Here is a 21,933-nt window from a genome sequence, read left to right as displayed (position 1 = left end):
TGAGCAGGGGGTTGGACTAGATGACCTCCTGAGGTCCCTTCCAACCCTGATATTCTATGATTCTATGACTCCAGATGGTGCTTACCTCAGGCAGCTCCCAGAAGCAGCAGCATGTCCCCCCTCTGGCTCCTTCGCGGAGGTGTGGCTAGGCAGCTCTACGTGCTGCCCCATCTGCAGGCATCGCTCCTGCAGCTACCATTGGCTGTGGTTCCCAGCCAATGGGAGCTGCAGAGCTGGGAAGCACATGGAGCCCCCAAGCTGACCCTACACCTAGGAGCCGGAGGAGGGACATGATGCTGCTTCCGGGAACTGCATGGAGCCAGGGCCTTGCTGTGTCGCTGACTGGACTTTTAACAGTCCAGTCAGCAGTGCTGACCGGAATAGCCAGGGTCCCTTTTCAACTGGGTATTCTGGTCAAAAACCAGACATCTGGTAACCCTAGTCGACAGTCAGACCCCTCTATCATGGTTCAGATTGGGCACTAAGAGAGGAAGGAGATGAATTCACTAGTTACTCCTGAAAACTTAGGCCAGCATTTACTTGCCAACGTCCTGAAAAGCATGTGCCAACGTGGGCTTGGCTGTTCTGTCCAGGCTCTGCCATTGAAAAGCTGGGCATGGCTGTCTGGTCACAGCGTCGAACTAAACGAAACTGCACTCCCTTGTGACACACCGTTACACACAAACTAGTGACACTCCTTCATCACACGCAGTCAATTCTCCCCCCAGGTTTCCCAACAACATTGGTAAACTCTCTCCCCACTTGATTTTTTCTTTGTAGGGGAGAGGGACTCAGAACTGTGAATTGTGCTCCTTGACTCTCAAGCCAATCAGAATTTATATGGAATAAATCAGGCATCCTTCGAGTTTTTAGGTGTTTCTCGTCTCTATGGGCTAGACTGAGACTCAGCTGTAAACCCTGTACCTGGAGTGAGACATGACTGCACTGCTCTCAGCATCACAGCTCCTCCTCTGGTTTCCCTTTGCTGCTGCGTCTCAGGGACGTAACCTCCCTGGCATCCCAAAGAGGCAGCTGACATCCCCCCTGGCTGACACATTGGGGGTGCAGCTGATGCTCTGCCTGTCAATCCCTGTTCTCTGATCCTGTACCCAAGCTGTGCTGTGATTTTACACCCCTTGTCCCTGCCATGGTTAGGGGAGAGCCAAGTGCAACCTGGCTCCAGGTACATTTGTGGGGGTAAAATGAAGGGGGAAAATCAAATATAATAGTTTCTCTGATGCTTCTTTTCTCCAAAGAGAGAGGCTGCCAGCTTCATGCCGATCTGACTGTCAGCATTGTTAGCACAGTGCTTGTGCCTGTTGCAGCTTCTCTGGCAGTATTCGGACGGTGTGAGTAATCGTATTTCCCTGTTTGCTCTTACTCTAGCCACCTTTCTATTTGTACTAATGAGTGTAAAGCTCCCAACCCCTCTGTGAGCTGGATAAGTATCATTGGCATTTTACAAAAGGGGAAGCTGGGACATGGTGAGCTTAAGTGACTTGCCCAAGGTCAAAAAAGGAGTCAGAGGCAGGGTTTGAATTAGAACCCAGGTGTTTCTGACTCTCTTGCCAGTGTTCAAAACACACCTCTCTTAACCAGGGAACCGTTGTCTTGGGGGGGGGGGGGGGGCAGGACATTGTAGAGATGGCCTTAGAGAAAGTCACCTTCCTACCCCGGGTCCTTTCAGTCCTTTTTAACTGGGATCCTCTGGCCATAGGCACATAGCAGAACAGGCCAGTGACAGATATCCTGTCTCTGACAGTAGTGATTGCTGGATGCTTCAAAGCAGGATCTCCCCTGACCTCTGAATAATCCCATTTAATGGGGAAATATCTTCGTGACCTCAGACAGTGATCAGTTTATGCCCTGTGAATGAAGACTGAATCCCCTTGGTACATATTCTGTCTCTGACCCGGGGGTAAATGAGGAGTACCTCTGAGATCAACGAGAGCTGCACACGTATATCTCCCAAATTTCTGAGGCCCCTAGTTTTCCAATTTTCCTGGTTCTGCATATTCCCAAAGAACTATATCATGTGGCCTGTATGTGAATGTTAGGACATTTGCCCACCAGTCCTTGTTCTTGAGAGCCTTTGGATTTCATTGGTACTGCTCCCTGAAGGAAGGCAATTGCAAAAGCTTTTGTTCATTCCAGGACCACAGAGTAACAAATCACTGACCTTACAGATCACTGCAAGAGATGGCAGAGACACAAAGGCAGGGGAGATGACTGAGCACTGAGGAGAATGAGGTATAGTAGGTTGTTTTTTAAAGGCTTTTCGTTAGATCCTAGCTTTTTGCTTGAGAACATCCTTGGAGTTGAGTTCCCAGAACTATTATGACATTGTTTGAACTACTATAGCATCTAAAGACGCCTGCCAGGCTAGGCACCATTGTTTTAGGCACTCTACATGTAGCAGGTGCCAGTCCCTGCCCCAAAGGCCTTACCCTGAGCAGGATAGAATGCTCGTAACAAAGCCTGTCCTCACCTTAGCAGTGTACACAATGTGTAGATGCTACTGATAAGACCATTACAAACATATTAACTCACCCCCTGCTGGCCATTGTCAGCTGGCAATTTGCTACATACTTGAGCAAGGAAAAGTGCTCAAGGCTTCAGCAGACAACTTCCCTTTCCTTACAATAGCCTGTAGTTTATGGGTTTGACAAGAACCATGTACAAGCAGCATAGAAAGCAGCTGCTGCCAGCCCAGAAATACAGGTCCTTCAGGGAACACCTTGATTGGGGCCTGTCATAAATATAAAGAGAAGAGTAATCACCTTTAAAATCCCTCCTGGCCAGAGGAAAAATCCTCTCACCTGTAAAGGGTTAAGAAGCTAAAGGTAATCTCGCTGGCACCTGACCAAAATGACCAATGAGGAGACAAGATACTTTCAAAAGCTAGGAGGAGGGAGAAAAACAAAGGGTCTGTGTCTGTCTGGGTGATGCTTTTGCCGGAGACAGAACAGGAATGGAGTCTTAGAATTTAGTAAGTAATCTAGCTAGGTATATGTTAGATTATGATTTCTTTAAATGGCTGAGAAAATAGCTGTGCTGAATAGAATGAATATTCCTGTCTCTGTGTCTTTTTTGTAAGTTAAGGTTTTGCCTAGAGGGATTTTCTATGTTTTGAATCTAATTACCCCGTAAGGTATTTACCATCCTGATTTTACAGAGGTGATTTTTTTTTTTACTGTTTCTTCTATTAAAATGTTTCTTTTCAAGAACTGAATGTTTTTTTCATTGTTCTTAAGATCCAAGGGTTTGGGTCTGTGGTCACCTCTGCAAATTGGTGAGGATTTTTACCAAACCTTCCCCAGGAAGTGGGGTGCAAGGGTTGGGAGGATATTTTGGGGGAAAGACGTTTCCAAATGATGCTTTCCTAATAAAAATAAACCCAGATAAATGTTTGGTGGTGGCAGTGGAAGTCCAAGGGCAAAGGGTAAAATAGTTTGTACCTTGGGGAAGTTTTAACCTAAGCTGGTAAAAGTAAGCTTAGGAGGTTTTCATGCAGGTCCCCACATCTGTACCCTAGAGTTCAGAGTGGGGAATGAACCTTGACAGTGCCACTAGGCGCCAATCACACTACAAATAACAACGTGTCATTTACCTTATTTTACAAGATGGGGGGAAAATGAGGGAGGTGAAGGAACTTGCCCAAGAACATAGGTCTGTGGCAGAACTGCGGCTAGAACACAGGTCTCCTGGCTCCAAGTCCAGTGGACTGTGCTAGATTTTGGGATCTTGAAAATTCTCTCATGCCTCAACACACCCAAAAGGCCCCCCAGATATGTTCTGTAGCATCCATCTGTATTCAGGACGAGCAGCTTTATCCAGGGGCTTTTCAGTTGCAGCTATCCGAGTTAGAGGACAATGGAAGAGCAGAGCCAAAGGTAAGAACAAACAGTCTATGTAACCAGATTTTATGTCTGACTTGAGAAAGGCTCAAAATCAAATTCTAGGCATGCTAGACTCTTCTAGAGCTTTTTTGGCCAATAGGTCTGATTTGTTTTACAAATATATTGAGCAATGTAGTAAAGTGTTATTCCAAATCAGAATTACTGAACAATGATAATCTTGGGAAAGAAAAAGCTTAAAGATATTTTGCCAGTAAAGAGATGGTTCTATACTGCTACAAAACAAGAATACATGCAATAGAACATAGGAATTGCCAGACTGGATCAGAGCCACAGTCCATCTAATCCAGGATCCTGTCTTCAACAGTGGTCAGTACTGAATGCTTCAGAGGAAGGTGTGATCACACGGCAGTGATGAGATGTGGGATAATCTGCGCCCTACATGAGGTCTCATCCTGGTCATTAGTACTTAGAGATTGGCTTGAACCCTGACCATGAGGTGTAATATCCTTTCCCATTATTTAGGATCACACTGGATATGCACATCCATTTCCAATGCCTCTTCGAATCTTGTTAAGTTCTTGGCCTCAACAACTGCCTGTGGCAAGAAGTTCCACGGCAGGATCACATGCTGTCAAGGTTTCTTCCCCACTCTGAACTCTAGGGTGCAGATGTGGGGACCTGCATGAAAACCTCCGAAGCTTACTTTTACCAGCTTAGGTTAAAACTTCCCCAAGGTACAAACTATTTTACCTTTTGCCCTTGGAGTTTATCACTGCCACCACCAAACGTTTAACAGGTCTATAACTGGGAAAGAGCCCGTTTGGAAATGTCTTGCCCCCCAAAATCCTCCCAAACCCTTACACCCCCTTTCCTGGGGAAGGTTGGATAAAAATCCTCACCAATTTGCATAGGTGAACACAGACCCAAATCCTTGGATCATAAGAACAATGAAAAAGCATTCAGATTCTTAAAAGAAGAATTTTAATAGAAGTAAAAAGCAGGGGTCCCCAACGCGGTGCCCGCAGGTGCCATGGCATCTGCTGGGGCATTGTTATGCGCCCGCAGGACACCCTGCCACCGAAATGCTGCCGAGAAGCGTTGCTGTTTCTTGGCAGCATTTCAGCAGTGACGCTTCTTTCGGCGATCCGACATTTCGGTGGCGGGGTGTCAGGCACCCGCCACAGTCTTCTGGAAATAGCAATATGCTATTCCCACAAGAAAGGTTGGGGACCACTGCCTTAGAGAAAGGTTTGTCCTTTGTGTGGTATCCTGACAGATCCATGGTTATTATCAAGTCAAATCCTTCACTGCCCTAGAAGCAGTGACTTTCCTGTGTCTTTCGGAGCATCAAGATGGATATAAGCCAGGGATTCTCAAACTTCATTGCACTGCAATCCCCTTCTGACAACAATCACTACACAACTACAGGAATGGGGACTGATGCCTGAGCCTGCCAAAACCTGAGCCCCACTGCTCCAGTCAAAGGGCTTCAGTCACAAGTGGGAGGCCTGTAACCTGAGCCACACCACCCAGAGCTGAAGCCCTCGTACTTCGGCCCTGGGGCTCAGACTTTGGCCCCAGGACCCAGCAAGTCTAATGCCAGCCCTGGTGACCCCATTAAAATGGATTGCGCCCCACTTTGGGGTCCCAACCCACAGTCTGAGAACCGCTGATCTGAGCAATCCATCCCTGAGCCCAGCAGATCTCTGCTACAGAGAGATCCCAGGACAGACAAGTAGAGTTGGACTCTCAAACCGTGGTTGCATATTTTACTGTAATCAATGGGACTAACTGCATAGTATGGCACTTAGGGCAGCAAGGATGGCAGAATCAGGCCCACAATGAGCAAATGAAATGAGGGCAGAGGCAGCTATGGCGAGAGTTTAGGAAGGCTTCCAGACTCGAATCCCAAAAGAACTCCAGGTCCTTGCTTCTTCTCTGATTTCTTGCTTGAATTTTGAAGGGAGGGAGGGGAAGTTTGCAAGGAAGGTGCAGCATGTAAGAATTGGATTGTATCCCTTTAAAAAGTTTGTGAGCCTTCTATGTTCAGAAGCCACTGGGACCCTGCCAGAGCAGTATGGTATAAAAGTAGTGTCAAGGTTCCTTCCCCACTCTGAACTCTAGGGTACAGATGTGGGGACCTGCATGAAAACCTCCTAAGCTTACTTTTACCAGCTTAGGTTAAAACTTCCCCAAGGTACAAATTATTTTACCCTTTGCCCTTGGATTTCCACTGCCACCACCAAACTTTATCTGGGTTCCTGAAAAAATGGAGTTTGGACCCATCTTTCCCCCCAAAATCCTCCCAACCCTTGCACCCCACTTCCTGGGGAAGGTTTGGTAAAAATCCTCACCAATTTGCATAGGTGACCACAGACCCAAACCCTTGGATCTTAGAACAATGAAAAAAGCATTCAGTTCTTGAAAAGAAACATTTTAATAGAAGAAACAGTAAAAAGAATCACCTCTATAAAATCAGAATGGTAAATACCTTATGGGGTAATTAGATTCAAAACATAGAGAATCCCTCTAGGCAAAACCTTAAGTTACAAAAAAGACACCGAGACAGGAATATTCATTCTATTCAGCACAGCTATTTTCTCAGCCATTTAGAGAAATCATAATCTAACACATATCTAGCTAGATTACTTACTAAGTTCTAAGACTCCATTCCTGCTCTGTCTCTGGCAAAAGCATCACCCAGACAGACGCAGACCCTTTGTTTTTCTCTCTCCTCCTAGCTTTTGAAAGTATCTTGTCTCCTCATTGGTCATTTTGGTCAGGTGCCAGCGAGATTACCTTTAGCTTCTTAACCCTTTACAGGTGAGAGGATTTTTCCTCTGGCCAGGAGGGATTTTAAAGGTGATTACCCTTCCCTTTATATTTATGACAAGTAGCTAGGCCTGGCATGTTATGTATGTTTAGTACATGGAGTGATTTGCACTTCACTATGCCCAAGTGGCTCCTTCATACCATGTATGTCAGGCGAGGAGCAAAAGACAACAAGAGGAAAGCATGGACTCTTCATCAGAAGGGGTTAAATCAGAGCAGGAACCCAAGTGCCTCTCTCCAGCTGCCCAGTGTCCTGCAATTCTGCACACCCAGAGCAAATACTCCTTGCGATTCTGGGCTTCAAGCAGGCAAATCTGGTTACCAAGCCCACAGGGGGAGAAAGGCTGGAGGAAACCCTGATAACAATCACTCTGGTACCCTACAATAATTGCCCTTAATGCTGCAATATCACTTCTGTGATAAATGAAAAGGGGGAGATGGTAGCTCCCTTTTATGGACACCCACCCAGCCAGTAGCTATAAAATCCCTCTTAGTAGCTGTTCTCTAATTGCTCTACCTGTAAAGGGTTAAAAAGTGTCACTTCTATGCATAGGTAAAAGGAAGTGAGTGGGAACCTGGCCAAACGAGCCAACGGGAAGGCTAGAACTTTTTAAAATTAAAACAAGACTCCCATTTTGTCTGTCTGTTGTTGTTCTCAGGGAGAGGTAGACAAGGAGCAGTTATGCTGTGAGAAGCTTGGGCCAGGTATGAAAAATTGTCAGTATCATACCTAAAAACTACTTATCTAAAACTCCAAATATGTAAGTAGATCAGGAAATGTTTCAGAAGACGTGATAAGGTTTATCCCTTTTATTTCTTTATGGCTTGTGGATTCCTCTGTGCTAACTCCAGGTGCTTTTGGTTTGTTTGTAACCTTTAAGCTAGACCTTAAAGAGCTATTCTTGATGCTTAATGCTTGTAATTGTTTTTTTTTTTTTAAATCTAGCAAAAGCCTAAGTCCCAAATAGATTTTATTAATTAAAAAAGAAATACATCTTTTTTAAGAACAAAATTGGATTTTTGTGTCCTAAGAGGTTTGTGCATGTTGTTTAATTAGCTGGGGGGAACAGCTGATTTCCTTTGTTTTTCTTCTCAGCTCTTTCCCAGATGAGGGGGTGGGTAAAAGGATTTGTTGGGACCCCACAGGAAGGAATTCCCAAGTGCGCTTTCCTGGGTTCGTAAAGGGGTTTTGCATTTGGGTGGTGGGAGCATCTAGCAATCCAAGGTCAGAGAAAAGCTGTAACCTTGGGAGTTTAATACAAGGCTGGAGTGGCAAGTATTAATTTTTAAAGTTCTTGTTGGCCTCCAAAGTGCCAGAGTGGGAAATCAGCCTTGACCACCTCTGTAAGCAGTCAGCAGTTTGGACCCAAACTGCCGAGTGCTTAATTTTATAAGGGGGGTAACGAAGGAACAAGACAAATAAAGCAGGTAGCACAACACCTCCCCTGTGTAATGACCTCTGCAACAGAGAGAAAGGCTGGACTTGTGGCTAAGGCAAAAGAGCTGGGTTAGGTTCTCAGCTCTGAGACAGACTGTGTGTGACCTTAATGTCTGTGCCTCAGGTCCCCATCTATCACATGAGACCATTCTAGTACCAGCCTTTTGTCTTTCTGATTGTAAGCTGTTTGGGTCAGGGACTGGCCTTATTATGGGTATATGGAGTGTCGACCATGGTAGTGCCCCAGTCTCAGCTGGAACCTGTAGGAGCTACACAAATACATATTCCTGTAGATTCATAGATATTAATGTCATCTAGTCTGACCCCCCGCACAACTCAGGCCACTGAACCCCACCCACCCACCCCTCCAACAAACCCCCCCACCCACGTCCGAGGCACCGAAGTCCCCAAATCATGGTCCAAAGACTTCAAGGTGCAGAGAATCCTCCAGCAAGTGACCTGTGCCCCATGCTGCAGAGGAAGGCGAAAAACCCCCAGGACCTCTTCCAATCTGTCCTGGAGGAAAATTCCTTCCCAACCCCAAATATGGCGATCAGCTGAACCCTGAGCATGTGGGCAAGATTCACCAGCCAGATACCCAGGAAAGAATTCTCTGTAGTAACTCAGATCCCACCCCATCTAACATCCCATCACAGGCCATTGGGCCTATTTACCATGAATAGTTAAAGATCAATTAATTGCCAAAATCATATTATCCCACCATACCTTCTCCTCCAGAAACTGAGTTTAATCTTGAAGCCAGATAGGTCTTTAGCCCCCACTGCTTCCCTTGGAAGGCTGTTTCAGAACTTCTCTCCTCTGATGGTTAGAAACCTTCGTCTAATTTCAAGTCTAAACTTCCTGACGGCCAGTTTAAATCCATTTGTTCTTGTGCCCACATTGGTACTGAGCTTAAATAATTCCTCTCCCTCTCTGGTATTTATCCCTCTGATATATTTATAGAGAGCAATCATATCTCCCCTCAGCCTTCTTTTGGTTAGGCTGAACAAGCCAAGCTCCTTGAGTCTCCTTTCATAAGACAGGTTTTCCATTCCTCGGATCATCCTAGTAGCCCTTCTCTGTACCTGTTCCAGTTTAAATTCATCTTTCCTAAACATGGGAGACCAGAAGTACACACAGTATTCCAGGTGAGGTCTCACCAGTGCCTTGTATAATGGTACTAAAACCTCCTTATCTCTACTGGAAATACCTCACCTGATGCATCCCAAGACCGCGTTATCTTTTTTCACAGCCATATCACATTGCCGGCTCAATGTCATTCTGTGGTCAACCAATACTCCAAGGTCCTTCTCCTCCTCCGTTACTTCCAATTGATGCGCCCCCAGCTTATAACTAAAATTCTTGTTATTAATCCCTAAATGCATGACCTTACATGTCTCACTATTAAATTTCATCCTATTACTATTACTCCAGTTTACAAGGTCATCCAGATCCTCCTGTATGATATCCCTGTCCTTCTCTAAATTGGCAACACCTCCCAGCTTTGTATCATCCACAGACTTTATTAGCACACTTCCACTTTTTGTGCCGAGGTCAGTAATAAAAAGGTTAAATAAGATTGGTCCCAAAACCGATCCCTGAGGAACTCCACTGGTAACCTCCCTCCAGCCTGACAGTTCACCTTTCAGTAGGACCCGCTGTAGTCTCCCCTTAACCAGTTCCTTATCCACCTTTCAATTTTCATATTGATCCCCATCTTTTCCAATTTAACTAATAATTCCCCATGTGGAACCGTATCAAACGCCCTACTGAAATCTAGGTAAATTAGATCCACTGCCTTTCCTTTGTCTAAAAAATCTGTTACTTTCTCAAAGAAGGAGATCAGGTTGGTTTGGCACGATCTACCTTTTGTAAAACCATGTTGTATTTTGTCCCATTTGCCATTGACCTCAATGTCCTTAATTACTTTCTCCTTCAAAAATTTTTCCAAGACCTTGCATACTACAGATGTCAAGCTAACAGGCCTGTAGTTAGCCAGATCACATTTTTTCCCTTTCTTAAAAGTAGGAACTATGTTAGCAATTCTCCAGTCATACGGTACAACCCCTGAGTTTACAGACCCATTAAAAATTCTTGCCAAAGGGCTTGCAAATTCATGTGTGAATTCCTTTAATATTCTTGGATGAAGATTATCTGGGCCCCCCGATTTAGTCCCATTAAGCTGTTTGAGTTTCGCTTCTACCTCAGAAATTTTCATTATGTTCCTTTTTAGTTGGATGTACTTAGAGAGCTGTGTTTGTTTTTCAGATACTAAATTTAGTGCTCCCTGTCTATATTCATAGTTTCGTTGCATGCCTAACACCCAGGGTAAATACCATTTATAGAATGACAATGCAGTTTCTTTAGTTACACTTTCCTAACTGCTGAGCAGTAGCGACATGCTATGAATACTCAATCCTTCACAGGCGACTGACATAAAAACAAATCTCCTTTGGGGAACAGAGCCCAAGGTGAGCGAATTGGCCTACGAAGGTGATACGTTTTCATCTGTTAAATGCAAAAAACAAAAGCCAATCCAGTTCTCTGGACAAACAATTGCACTGCCGAGAGCTGTAGGGAGATGTAACGCGGGAGAAAGCAGTACATTACGGTTTAATGTTCTGGACAAGACACACTCGTATAAGTGACTTTAAATTTTGGGAAGAAGGGTTTTGAATTTTTCATTCTCCATCCTAGCAACTCGTGACAGCCTCTAGCTGTCCCTCTGCACCTGTTCAAATATCTGTCATGACATCCAGCAATGGACGAGCATGTTAGCTTGATTTTTTGTTCAAATAGTTAGCGATCTGCTGATCTTTAGATCTTCATCATCCTGTTTCAGTGTTAACACCCCACAGCGATGAACGGGAAGAGTTCATGCTTGCATGTGAGCTATTTTGTCTGTCTGTACGTCTGCAGACTCAGGCAGGTATCACTGAATTGATTTACAATCCGTTTACATTTTGAAGGTGACGTTTGCAACCAAAATGGCAGGAGACATTTTTTTTAAAAATCAAAGGTTAAACTCTGGAGTACAATTATGCAGTAACTTTAAAAACTACATAATATGGTGATTTGCCCAGTCATACAACTGCCTTTCATGCTTGGCCTCGTAAAATAGTGAAAAATGGCAAAAACTCCTGAGCTGGCTATTTTATAATTTCCAGTATTGTTATTACCAGTGATGTAGTCTGGGTCCCTGGTTCTGCTGGTATAAACACATCCCTATAGAATACAAACATACCCTACATGCAAAGAGTATGAGACATACAGCACATCTTCCATATAACAACCAGGGCAGCAGGACCTGAATGCACATGTCTTGAAAATGTAACTGCTCCTGTTGATGGATGTAAGAAACAGCAATTATTCCACTCCACAGCAATCGAAGCCACTTTGCTACCAGCCCCTATGGAAAGCTACATTTTTTATATTGTTTGTTTGAATGCTTTGTAAATGTTTTCTTTACATTATAAATGAACACTAAAGGGTGATCGGGAAACTAAAAGATTACTGGGACCCATGTTCTTGGTATTGTACGCCTGACACAAATCAGTCTCAATCTTCCTTTTCCAGTGAAGATTAGCAAGGCGATTTTGGTAGGGTGGGACTGGCCTCACCTAACATCCTCAGCCGCTTATGCTCTTATTTCAGGCCTGGCTGTGATGCAGACACATCGCTGTCCGCATTCACTGGTGGATACCTTGGGGCGAAGGGCAAACGCTAAGTGCCTCATTCAGCTCTCATTTAGACCGGCCATACAGCTGCAGAATTACTCCTGATTTACATGGAGTGTGAATTCAACAAGTTACCTATTTTGCCCTCAAGACTGGATTACTGCAATGGTCTCCAAATGTGATTGCTCTAGGGGTCGCACTTGGAAAGTTTGGTTAGTGAGGAATGTGCTTGCTTGCTTACCTAGCAGTACTTCCTGCCTAGAACATGCTACTCTGGCAAGCACTATAGGTCACCCAAGCTCCCAGGTGGTTTTTGGTACAGTTCAAGTCATTGTTCTTTAGCTCGAAAGCCCTTTGTGGATGGTGCCCTGTGCAGCTTAGAAATAGCCTCTGCCTTCTGGCTTTCACCCAGCAGGGATGCTGAGACTGGTGCTCCGAAAGAACATCTGAAATGTGGGCAGGGCACCCTGGTGAGACCCGACCTAGCTAAGATACTTGTGTGGCATCAGGAACATCATATCCGAGCATCTTATGGCTGTCAACTCTTCACACACGCCTGGGAGGTGGGGACATGCTGTGTCTCACTTTCCAGGTGGGGCAGTGAGGTATAGTAGGAGGAAGGCCTAGATTCACAAAGGGACTCAGGTGCCCAAAGCCCAGATTTCAGTGCCTACGTCCTGGTTTTAGGCTCCTCTGTAGTTCACAAAACTCCTGCCGAACTCTGTAGGTGCCCGAATTCCCTCGGTGCCTCAATTTCTGCCTCGGAGCACATGTACTGCTGCCTCCCTCTGGGCATCCTGTTGCCTATCTCCTGTCTACGCCTGAGAGCAATGCACACATTGGGGGAAGATCAGTCTTGTTAGGGCCTGGGCCAGTGGGTGTGCCCCGAGGCTGCCTGCTGGATTGGGTCCCATTCAAATTCTGGCTGGGCAGAGGTTGCTACCGCAGCCTCCCTTAAAACTGTTAGCCTCATGGGTAGCGCACTCGCCAGGGATGTGGCAGACTCCTGCTTAAATCCTCTAAGGAGAGTGCTCTAACCACTGGGCGATGGGAGACTCTGGGGTGAGGCCCTGTCAATCTCTCCTGCTACATCTAAAGAATTAGTCATTGGAGCAGGGGGTTGGACCCTGGGTCCCCCTGACCGCCCAGTGGGTGCCATAAGCACTAGGCAACAGAGTCATTCTCTCTCTCTGGCCCAATGACTCATTATTTATATTGTTTATAAAGAACCCCAAAATCCAAGAGTCTGGAACTAGAGTCCAGGGGCCAGATTACTCCCCCAAGATGTGAGCACAGTGGCCCCGGAGTGTTTCTGAAAAAGCCACAACAAGGGGTGGGGGACCCTGACCTGGAAGGGCTCCAGCCTCACCTTACTTCTTTGCTCTCCGAAGTTCTCCTTCTCACTCCATACACATTCCCCATGTAAGCTGCCTTCCAGCTGCTAGTTCAGTGTCGTCTTTGGCCAGCACCCAGGAGACAGCGACCCAGGGCTAAGGGGTGAACCACAAGCCGCTGTGGGAAGGCAGAATAGAAATTGGCTGTGGGAAGAGAGGGTTGGGTTGTGTCATTTTGGAGGGACGGGATGCAGGAAGGCTAGTGGGTGTGGTGGGGGGAAGGGCAGCACGTTTGGTGGGGTGTATGGGGGAAGAGAAAGGAGAAGAAGTGAAAATCAGTGTATTTGCCTTCATTTCCCTATGCAGTTCACTGAGAAGGAGCACACCTGTCCCGTGCTGACAGCTCCTTTGCAACTGGAGGAAAGTTAGAGGAGGAACTCTGAAACCCCAGGGGGAGGTGCTCATGAGGCTGTCTTCAGCTCCTGAGCCATAAAACATTCCACTTGAGATTCAGAGTTCAGACTACAGAAAACAAGTGCAGCAGATAAGCTATTACCAGCAGGACAGTGGGGTGGGAGGAGGTATTGTTTCATATTCTCTGTGTGTATATAAAGTCTGCTGCAGTTTCCACGGTAAACATCTGATGAAGTGAGCTGTAGCTCACGAAAGCTCATGCTCAAATAAATTGGTTAGTCTCTAAGGTGCCACAAGTACTCCTTTTCTTTTTGCGAATACAGACTAACACGGCTGTTCCTCTGAAAAGTGCAGCAGAGACACTTCTATCATGTCAAGCCAAGCAACAGGTAACCCAGCTGTTCCTTCCTGTCTAATGACTCAAGAGCTGTTACATGGCAAGAAAATAAAATCTAACTTCTCAATGGTGATTGTTTTCATGAATAGAGGGCCGTGGATCAGATTCCCACAGCAAGCTAGACCGGTTCACAGAATGGTATGTAATGCTGGGGGCAGCCCCTTTTTATTAGTGAGCATGAACGAGTGAGTGTGAGTGTGTTTTGAAGAGTTGGAATTACTCTGATTTGTGGCTGTTTCATTTCATCTAGGCAGTTGCCATTGAAAAAATCATCATCCCAGACCTGTTGCGTGTACCTTTCTTTCTTTTTTCCTCTCCATGTGCATTCTGGAACTGTCAGTCACTCCTAACCGAGGTGTTCGCTGTTAGCAGACCAGATTTAAATTCCTCTTTACAGAGGATGCTAGGTTGCTCTGGGGAGCTTTGTTAACAATCAGTCAATAATTAATGATCACTACTAATATTTTCATAAATTTACATAGTGCTTTAAACCATAGAGTAAAATACTTTCCCTGCTCTGTATTCTGCATTACTTTCTAGTGTCCAAGATATTATTGTGCAACAGCACCCGGATAAAATCACAAGGTTTCCTGTTAACCGTGTCAGTGCTGTGTAGCATACCAGGTACACAGGGGAAATCCACTGCCTGGGCTGCTCCCTGTACCTGCGTGGTCCTTGTTCATGGCACTGCCAGCATGGCCCTGCCAAGGGCTGAAAGTTAGGGGCCGGCGAGGGAGGTGCTATTCCGAGCTGGATTTGGTTTAGGCTACCACTCAGGTTCATGTTGCGGCTGTATCCTCAGGGCTAGCATTTGAGGTTTGGTATGAGGCTGCATCAGCGCCAGGGTTCAGGGTCAAGCCCCCATCAGGTCTAAAGCTCTTGTCTTGATTTTATGAACGTCACCAGGCTGGCCTCCTCCCCGCTGCCCCCTCACGGCTAGAGGTTGCTCTGCAGGTGGCCTGCCTTGCCTCAGTTTACCCCTTCAAGGGATTTCCTCAATAATTCACAAACCCTTTGACCCTTCTCAGCTTCTGTGTTATTAAATTAATAAACACTTAACACAAAGTTTTCAAGTCCCTCTCTTCTCTGCTGGAGCTTACGCATTGCAAACTCCCTTGCTCTGCAGCTTCCTGCTGCTCTTCTAAGGGAATCGAGTGACCGCCTCTAGCCCACCCTGTTAAAATGACACTGAAATCTCACAAGTGGTAAGGTTGAAATGTCTGTGAGATCAGCTTCTCTCCTAAGATTCTGGCCACATCTGAATCAGAAAACAAACACCTTTTAACTGAAACCATCCAAGTGGATTTGGGATTCAGGGACTTGAATCTGACCTCCCCCCTTTGGCACACATCGAAAGGGGCAGGGACATGAATCACCAGACTTTATCGCTAACAGCACACGTAACAACACCTGTCAATTGCAGGCTGCTGCAGAAGCTCAGTTACATCAGCGTGACAACCGGCCATGACGAGTACATGAAAGAGATTGGAGAGAGGCAGCAGAGGTGAGAGCCGGGAGGTATTTAATCAGGGAATGACAAGGGTGGGCTATTCCCCCTCTAAATCAGTACATTGCTCTTAGGAAGTGGGGGGCCCTTCCCACTGGCTTGAGCCAGGCACAGAGAGGTACAGGGCACTGACAGGGCTCAACTTCTGCTGCAGGCCTGCCTGGCTTCTGAGCAGTGGCAGTATGCAGCAGCAGCCGACTCCACTGGCCAGGTGTGCTAGGCACAACACCAAACTCAGCTCATGTCGTACCTGCTCCTGCCAGGGCCTCAGCACCTCAGTGCTCTGTGCTAGGGATGTGGAACAGAGCAGTAGCAGATTCCGCAAAGCCCAGCTCGTGCCCAACAACGGGACAGAGCAAGGGCGATTCTAGCTCCTTTCCAACAGAGAGTGTTGCTTTGACTTGTTCTGGAGCTGCCACTAGCGTTCAGTGGTCTCCCCACACTGCACGGGACCAGGACGGCCGAGGGCCTCTGTCCTTCTCTTGCAGTTTAGCCTGTTACCCTTTGCCATGCTATCTAAGCACCAGTTCTCCACTGCTCTAGCCCTGGACACTCTAGGGAAATCAGTGCTGAAGGTGGGTTAATTAAAACAGGACAAAGGCCTTTTCAGCCCCACTACAAAAAGCATTTGAGACTTCAGGGCCGCAGCCCACTCCTTCCTGTCTAGACTAGTAGTTAAACCTCTCAGCACCAGCTCAAGAGCATCCAGTGCTGATGAACATTTACAGTCTCCCAGTGGAGGCTGGGCTTTGTTAGTCTGGACAAGGCCTGAGAGACAGACATTTTTCTTCAAATACTTGACCTCTGAGCTACCACCAATGCAGCTCCCCCTGTGGTAACAATGACAGGAGTGCTAGCGTCCACCAGCATCTTAACCAGTGTGTTATCTGGACCTGCTCTGAACAGGTGGCTAAACTACCTATGCCTGGTCTTTGTGAGAATTGCTACCACCAGGGAAGCAGTACATGTCCTAGCAATGGGGGGACACTGGAGTTGTAGCAATGACCTCCAGCATTTGGACAGGGTTTGGATGCTAAGACTGATGTAGAAGGTACACTGACTTCAATTTCTGTCTCATTGCAGGAATGGGGATTTGAACTGCGAGAGATTAGTGCAACGTGCACCAGCCACGGCAGACACTTAAAAGAATATTATTCTTTCCTACAGCTTATACTGTAGTGTATGTAGTATATTTTTGCTACTCTGTATAGTGTTTCTCATGCTTGGCCTCCTATAACAAAAGAAAATTAGAAAGTGGGGAGTGATTGGGGAGATGGGGGCGGGCTGGACAAGTGATTTAGAAAGTAATCCGAGCCGAACTGAAAAAAAATATTTCAAACTGACTGAGCCAAACCTGGAAAGCTGCACAAAACAGGAAGGGAAGGAAAAGAACAGACAAAATAAATAAGAAACAATTGGGGAAAGAGAAACAGGGGACACAGGCTGTGGGGGATGAGGACAGTGTTCATGAAGCGGGACACATAGGCAGTAATTTTAAAGCAGAAAGAAGCTAATGGAGGCAATTCTCATTTTCCTTTGCCTTCCCAATTATAAATAGTCATTGAGAAGAAACAGCCCCAGGATCCATTTTTCATAAGTTTTCATGGCAAAAAATGTAACTAGACAGAGCAGGCAGTGGTAGGTGTGGCTACTGTTGCTTGAGACGTCTCACTCTGAGACCCAGTTAAAAACTGTACCGTGATGCACAGAAACAAGGGGCGGGCAATTAAAGCTGTGAGGCAAGCTGAAGTCTGCCATTTCCTCACGTTTGTTGCTTGACGTGGAGCCGATTGGCTTTGTGAATGTAACGTGGGACGTATGCTAAATCAGTGCAATGAATCACATAAATATTCTAAACTGGAGGAAGCTCCAGCCTCCTGCTCTGGGAAGCAATTTAACAGCGGTCTCAGGAGATGCACCCCGCTGGCCATGGCGGGCACTAGTGGTCACCTACTACAGGACAGGCCTAACAAAGAAAATAACAGAACGCCACTAGCTGTCACCTTCAGTCCCCCACTAAAACCCCTCCAACGCATTATTAAGGATCTACAACCTATCCTGAAGGATGACCCAACACTCTCACAAATCTTGGGAGACAGGCCAGTCCTTGCCTACAGACAGGCCCCCAACCTGAAGCGAATACTCACCAGCAACCACATACCACACAACAGAACCACTAACCCAGGAACCTATCCTTGCAACAAAGCCCGTTGCCAACCGTGTCCACATATCTATTCAGGGGACACCATCACAGGGCCTAATAACATCAGCCACACTATCAGAGGCTCGTTCACCTGCACATCTACCAATGTGATATATGCCGTCATGTGCCAGCAATGCCCCTCTGCCATGTACATTGGTCAAACTGGACAGTCTCTACGTAGAAGAATAAATGAACACAAATCAGATGTCAAGAATTATAACATTCATAAACCAGTCGGAGAACACCTCAATCTCTCTGGTCACGCGATTACAGACATGAAAGTTGCGATATTACAACAGAAAAACTTCAAAACCAGACTCCAGCGAGAGACTGTTGAATTGGAATTCATTTACAAATTGGATACAATTAACTTAGGCTTGAATAGAGACTGTGAGTGGCTAAGTCACTATGCAAGGTAACCAATTTCCCCTTCTTTTTTCCTACCCCCCCCCCAACCCTTCCTCAGACGTTCTTGTTAAACCCTGGATTTGTGCTGGAAATGGCCCGCCTTGATTATCATACACATTGTAAGGACAGTGATCACTTTAGATAAGCTATTACCAACAGGAGAGTGGGTTTGTGGGGGGGTGGGGAGAAAACCTGGATTTGTGCTGTAAATGGCCCACCTTGATTATCATACACATTGTAAGGAGAGTGATCACTTTAGATAAGCTATTACCAGCAGGAGAGTGGGGTGGGGGGAGGGAAAACCTTTTGTAGTGGTAAGCACCCATTTTTTCATGTTTTGTATGTATAAGAACATCTTCTGTATTTTCCACAGTATGCATCCGATGAAGTGAGCTGTAGCTCACAAAATCTTATGCTCAAATAAATTGGTTAGTCTCTAAGGTGCCACAAGTACTCCTTTTCTTTTTGTGAATACAGACTAACACGGCTGTTACTCTGAAACTAGTGGAACTGTGCATCTGAGCGGAGCCACTTTACATTTTGGTCAGCCACAGTCTGATTGAAGCTTTCCCTGGCCATTATCTGGAACGCACCACTGGCCACTCACGGCTTAGGGAGACATAGCTCTGCGTGGAGCCGGGTAACTAAGCATACGTGGCCCAGAAGAGATATAGCAAATGAGCCTAAGCAAATAAAGCATTCGAAAGGACGTGGGGAGCTTTGCTGATGTGCACTCAGCACTCCTGTGAGCTTCTGAAGGGTTCGTTTGCTTAGCTGCCTTCTGAGAATCCCAGCCACTCCCTCACTGCAGACAGTATCCCCGGGTGTTCAATAACTTGGATTTACCGTAACCCAGGTATGTGCGTGCTCAGGGAGTTCATCGCGCTAACCTGTGTGGAGCTACCCAACAGGTAACTATCAGAGGAGTGAAGTTTTGGAACAGCATGGGCAAAAAAACTAACTGGCTTCAAGAATGAGCTCTTTAAGGAGGGGATGGTGTGATGGGACTGCCTACCATTGTAGCCGATCTGCGACTGCTAGCAGCAAATATCTCCAATGGCCAGTGATGGGACACTAGATGGGGAGGGCTCTGAGTTACCACAGAGAATTCTTTCCCAGGTGTCTGGCTGGTGGGTCTTGCCCACATGCTCAGGGTCTAACTGATCACCATATTTGGGGTCGGGAAGGAATTTTCCCTCAGGTCAGATTGGCAGAGACCCTGGGGGGTTTTCACCTTCCTCTACAGCATGGGGCATGGCTCACTTGCAAGTTTAAACTAGTATCAGTGGTGGAGTCTCTGTACCTTGAAGTCTTTAGACCATGTTCTGGGGACGTCAGTGACTCAGCCAGAGGTTAGGGCTCTGTTACAGCTGTAGGCAGGTGAGGTTCTGTGGCCTGAAATGTGCTGGAGGTCCAGACTAGATGATCAGGATGGTCCTGTGTGGGCTTAGTATCTATAATTTTATTTCATCAAATTTCTCAGGCTGCCCTAGTGTGGGCAGGAGCCCTAAGTGCTAGGATGGCTATGCTGCATCCCATGCTCTCCAGCCAAACCCAGCTTAGGAGCTCGCATGACCCTAGGATTGCCAACTTTCTAATGGCACAAAACCAAACACCCCTCCCCTGCCCCTTCCCCAAGGCCCCACCCCCACTCACTCCATCCCCCATCCCTCTGTCGCTCACTCTCCCCCACTCTCCCCAGGCTGGGGTAGGAGGTTGAGATGTGGGGTGTGTGTGTGGGGGGGAGGTAGGGGGTGAAGGCTGCAGCTGGGGGTGTGGACTCTGGGGTTGGGGTGAGGGGTTTGGGGTGCAGGAGGGGGATCGGGGCTGGGGCAGGGGGTTGGGGTGTAGGGAGTGAGTGAGGACTCCAGCTGGGGGTGCAGGACCTGGGGTGGGGCAGCATTGAAGGTTTTGGGGTAGAAGAGGGGGCTGGGGCATGGTATGGTCAGGGTGTGACCTGCAGGAGGGAGTTTGGGTACAGGAGGGGACTCCGGGCTCGGGCAGGGGGTTGGGGTGCAGGGTCCCGGCAGTGCTTACCGTGGCTCCCAGGAAGCGGCCGCCAGCTCCCTGCAGCCCTTCACCACATCGGCAGCCAGGGAGGCTCCACGCACTGCCCTTGCACCCGCAGATGCTGCCCCCGCAGCTCCTATTGGTCAAGGTTCCCGGCTAATTGGAGCTGTGGAGCTGGCCCTGGGGTGGGGCCAGCATGCTAAGTGTCACTGGCTGCCCATGTGTGTAGGGACAGCAGGGACCTGACGCCCGCTTCTGGGAGCCGTGCAGAGCTAGGACAGGAAGGGAGCCTGCCTTAGTCCCCGGCTTGCAACTGGATTTTAAATGGCCCGGTTGGCAGCGCCGACCGGAGTCACCAGAGTTACTTTTTGACCAGGCGTTCCAGTCGAAAACCAAACACCTGACAACAGTACGGCACCCTCCCACCTGCTGACCCAGAGTAGCATTGGCCATGGACATCACTATAAGGACAAAAAGAAAAGGAGGACTTGTGGCACCTTAGAGACTAACCAATGTATTTGAGCATAAGCTTTTGTGAGCATGCATCCGATGAAGTGAGCTGTAGCTCACGAAAGCTTATGCTCAAATAAATTGGTTAGTCTCTAAGATGCCACAAGTCCTCCTTTTCTTCTTGCGAATACAGACGAACAGGGCTGCTACTCTGAAAACTATAAGGAGAGTATCAGAGAACTGGACACTTTGAAGGAGGTGTGACATTGTACTCTATACGTTTATGGAAATATGCTTATGAGTGTAAATATGACATAACTGGAATATGCTTTGTGCTAGATATGCCATGTAACATATCTTTGCAAAGGTTATGACCTACTAAATATATTCATCCTATTTGTATGCTTGTATCATTTTTATATCTGAAGTTATGAGCATTGGCTCTATGCTTGTATTTGAAGTGTTTGCCCAACATATTTGTGAAGGGTCTATTCAAGTAATTGGGAGCACTTAACTAACAATGGACTTTGGGAGACGCCAATCCACATCTGAGCTTTCCTGGGAACGTTCAAACTAACATGTAAACAATGGCGTTGGCCTGCAAAAAGCTGAATCATTCATAGACATGTGACTTGCTCAGGTGGCTGCAAACTCCATCTTGTTGCTGTGATTTTGCATAGAAGAACAAAGGGGTTTCTGCCCATAAGAGAGAGACAATGAAAGGCCCTGGAAACCTCTCCATTTTGGTCTTCAGCTGGCTCAAGAAATGGCCTCTCCGCCCCAAAGAGATGCCTGAAAGAAACTGGAACAAAGGACTGTAAATATGGGGGTGTGAGTGATTACTGGACCCAGGCCATCAACTACAACGTTGGTCTGAAAAGGATTGTACCTGAGATAACATCTAGGGTGAGAAGTTAGTATTTGTAACTAGATCCTAAGTTAGCCTTGCATATTTTGATTGATTTTACTTAGTAATTTACTTTGTGCTGTGTGTTATTACTTGAAATCCCTTAAATCCTACTTTTTATACTTAACAAAATCACTTTTGTTTATTAATTAACCCAGAGTAAGTGATTAATCCCTGGGGGAGCAAACCGCTGTGCATATCTCTCTATCAGTGCTATAGAGGGCGGACACTTTATGAGTTTACCCTGTATAAGCTTTATACAGAGTAAAACAGATTTATTTGGGGTTTGGATCCCATTGGGAGCTTGGTGTCTGGGTGCTGGAGACAGGAGAACTTCTTAAGCTGTTTTCAGTTAAGTCTGCAGCTTTGGGGTCTGTGGTTCAGACCCTGGGTCTGTGTTGCAGCAGGCTGGCATGTCTGGCTCAACAAGGCAGGGTTCTGGAGACCCAAACTGGCAGCGAAAAGGGCTCAGAGGTAGTCTCAGCACTCCTCTGTA

The 21,933-nt window shown here is 46.6% G+C and overlaps 1 long non-coding RNA gene across 1 annotated transcript; it reads left to right on the top strand.

The window, feature by feature from the left end:
* Nucleotides 1-13,900: 13,900 nt before the first annotated feature.
* LOC142073285 (uncharacterized) lies at nt 13,901-18,216 on the top strand. The gene is made up of 4 exons (XR_012670086.1): nt 13,901-13,944; nt 14,042-14,090; nt 15,376-15,456; nt 16,543-18,216. It is a non-coding gene; the product is annotated as an uncharacterized LOC142073285 (long non-coding RNA).
* Nucleotides 18,217-21,933: the final 3,717 nt, after the last annotated feature.

This window comes from Caretta caretta, chromosome 9 (assembly GCF_965140235.1).
Source record: "Caretta caretta isolate rCarCar2 chromosome 9, rCarCar1.hap1, whole genome shotgun sequence".
Classification (NCBI taxonomy): domain Eukaryota; kingdom Metazoa; phylum Chordata; order Testudines; family Cheloniidae; genus Caretta; species Caretta caretta.
This window is presented reverse-complemented; position numbering and strand designations above follow the sequence as displayed.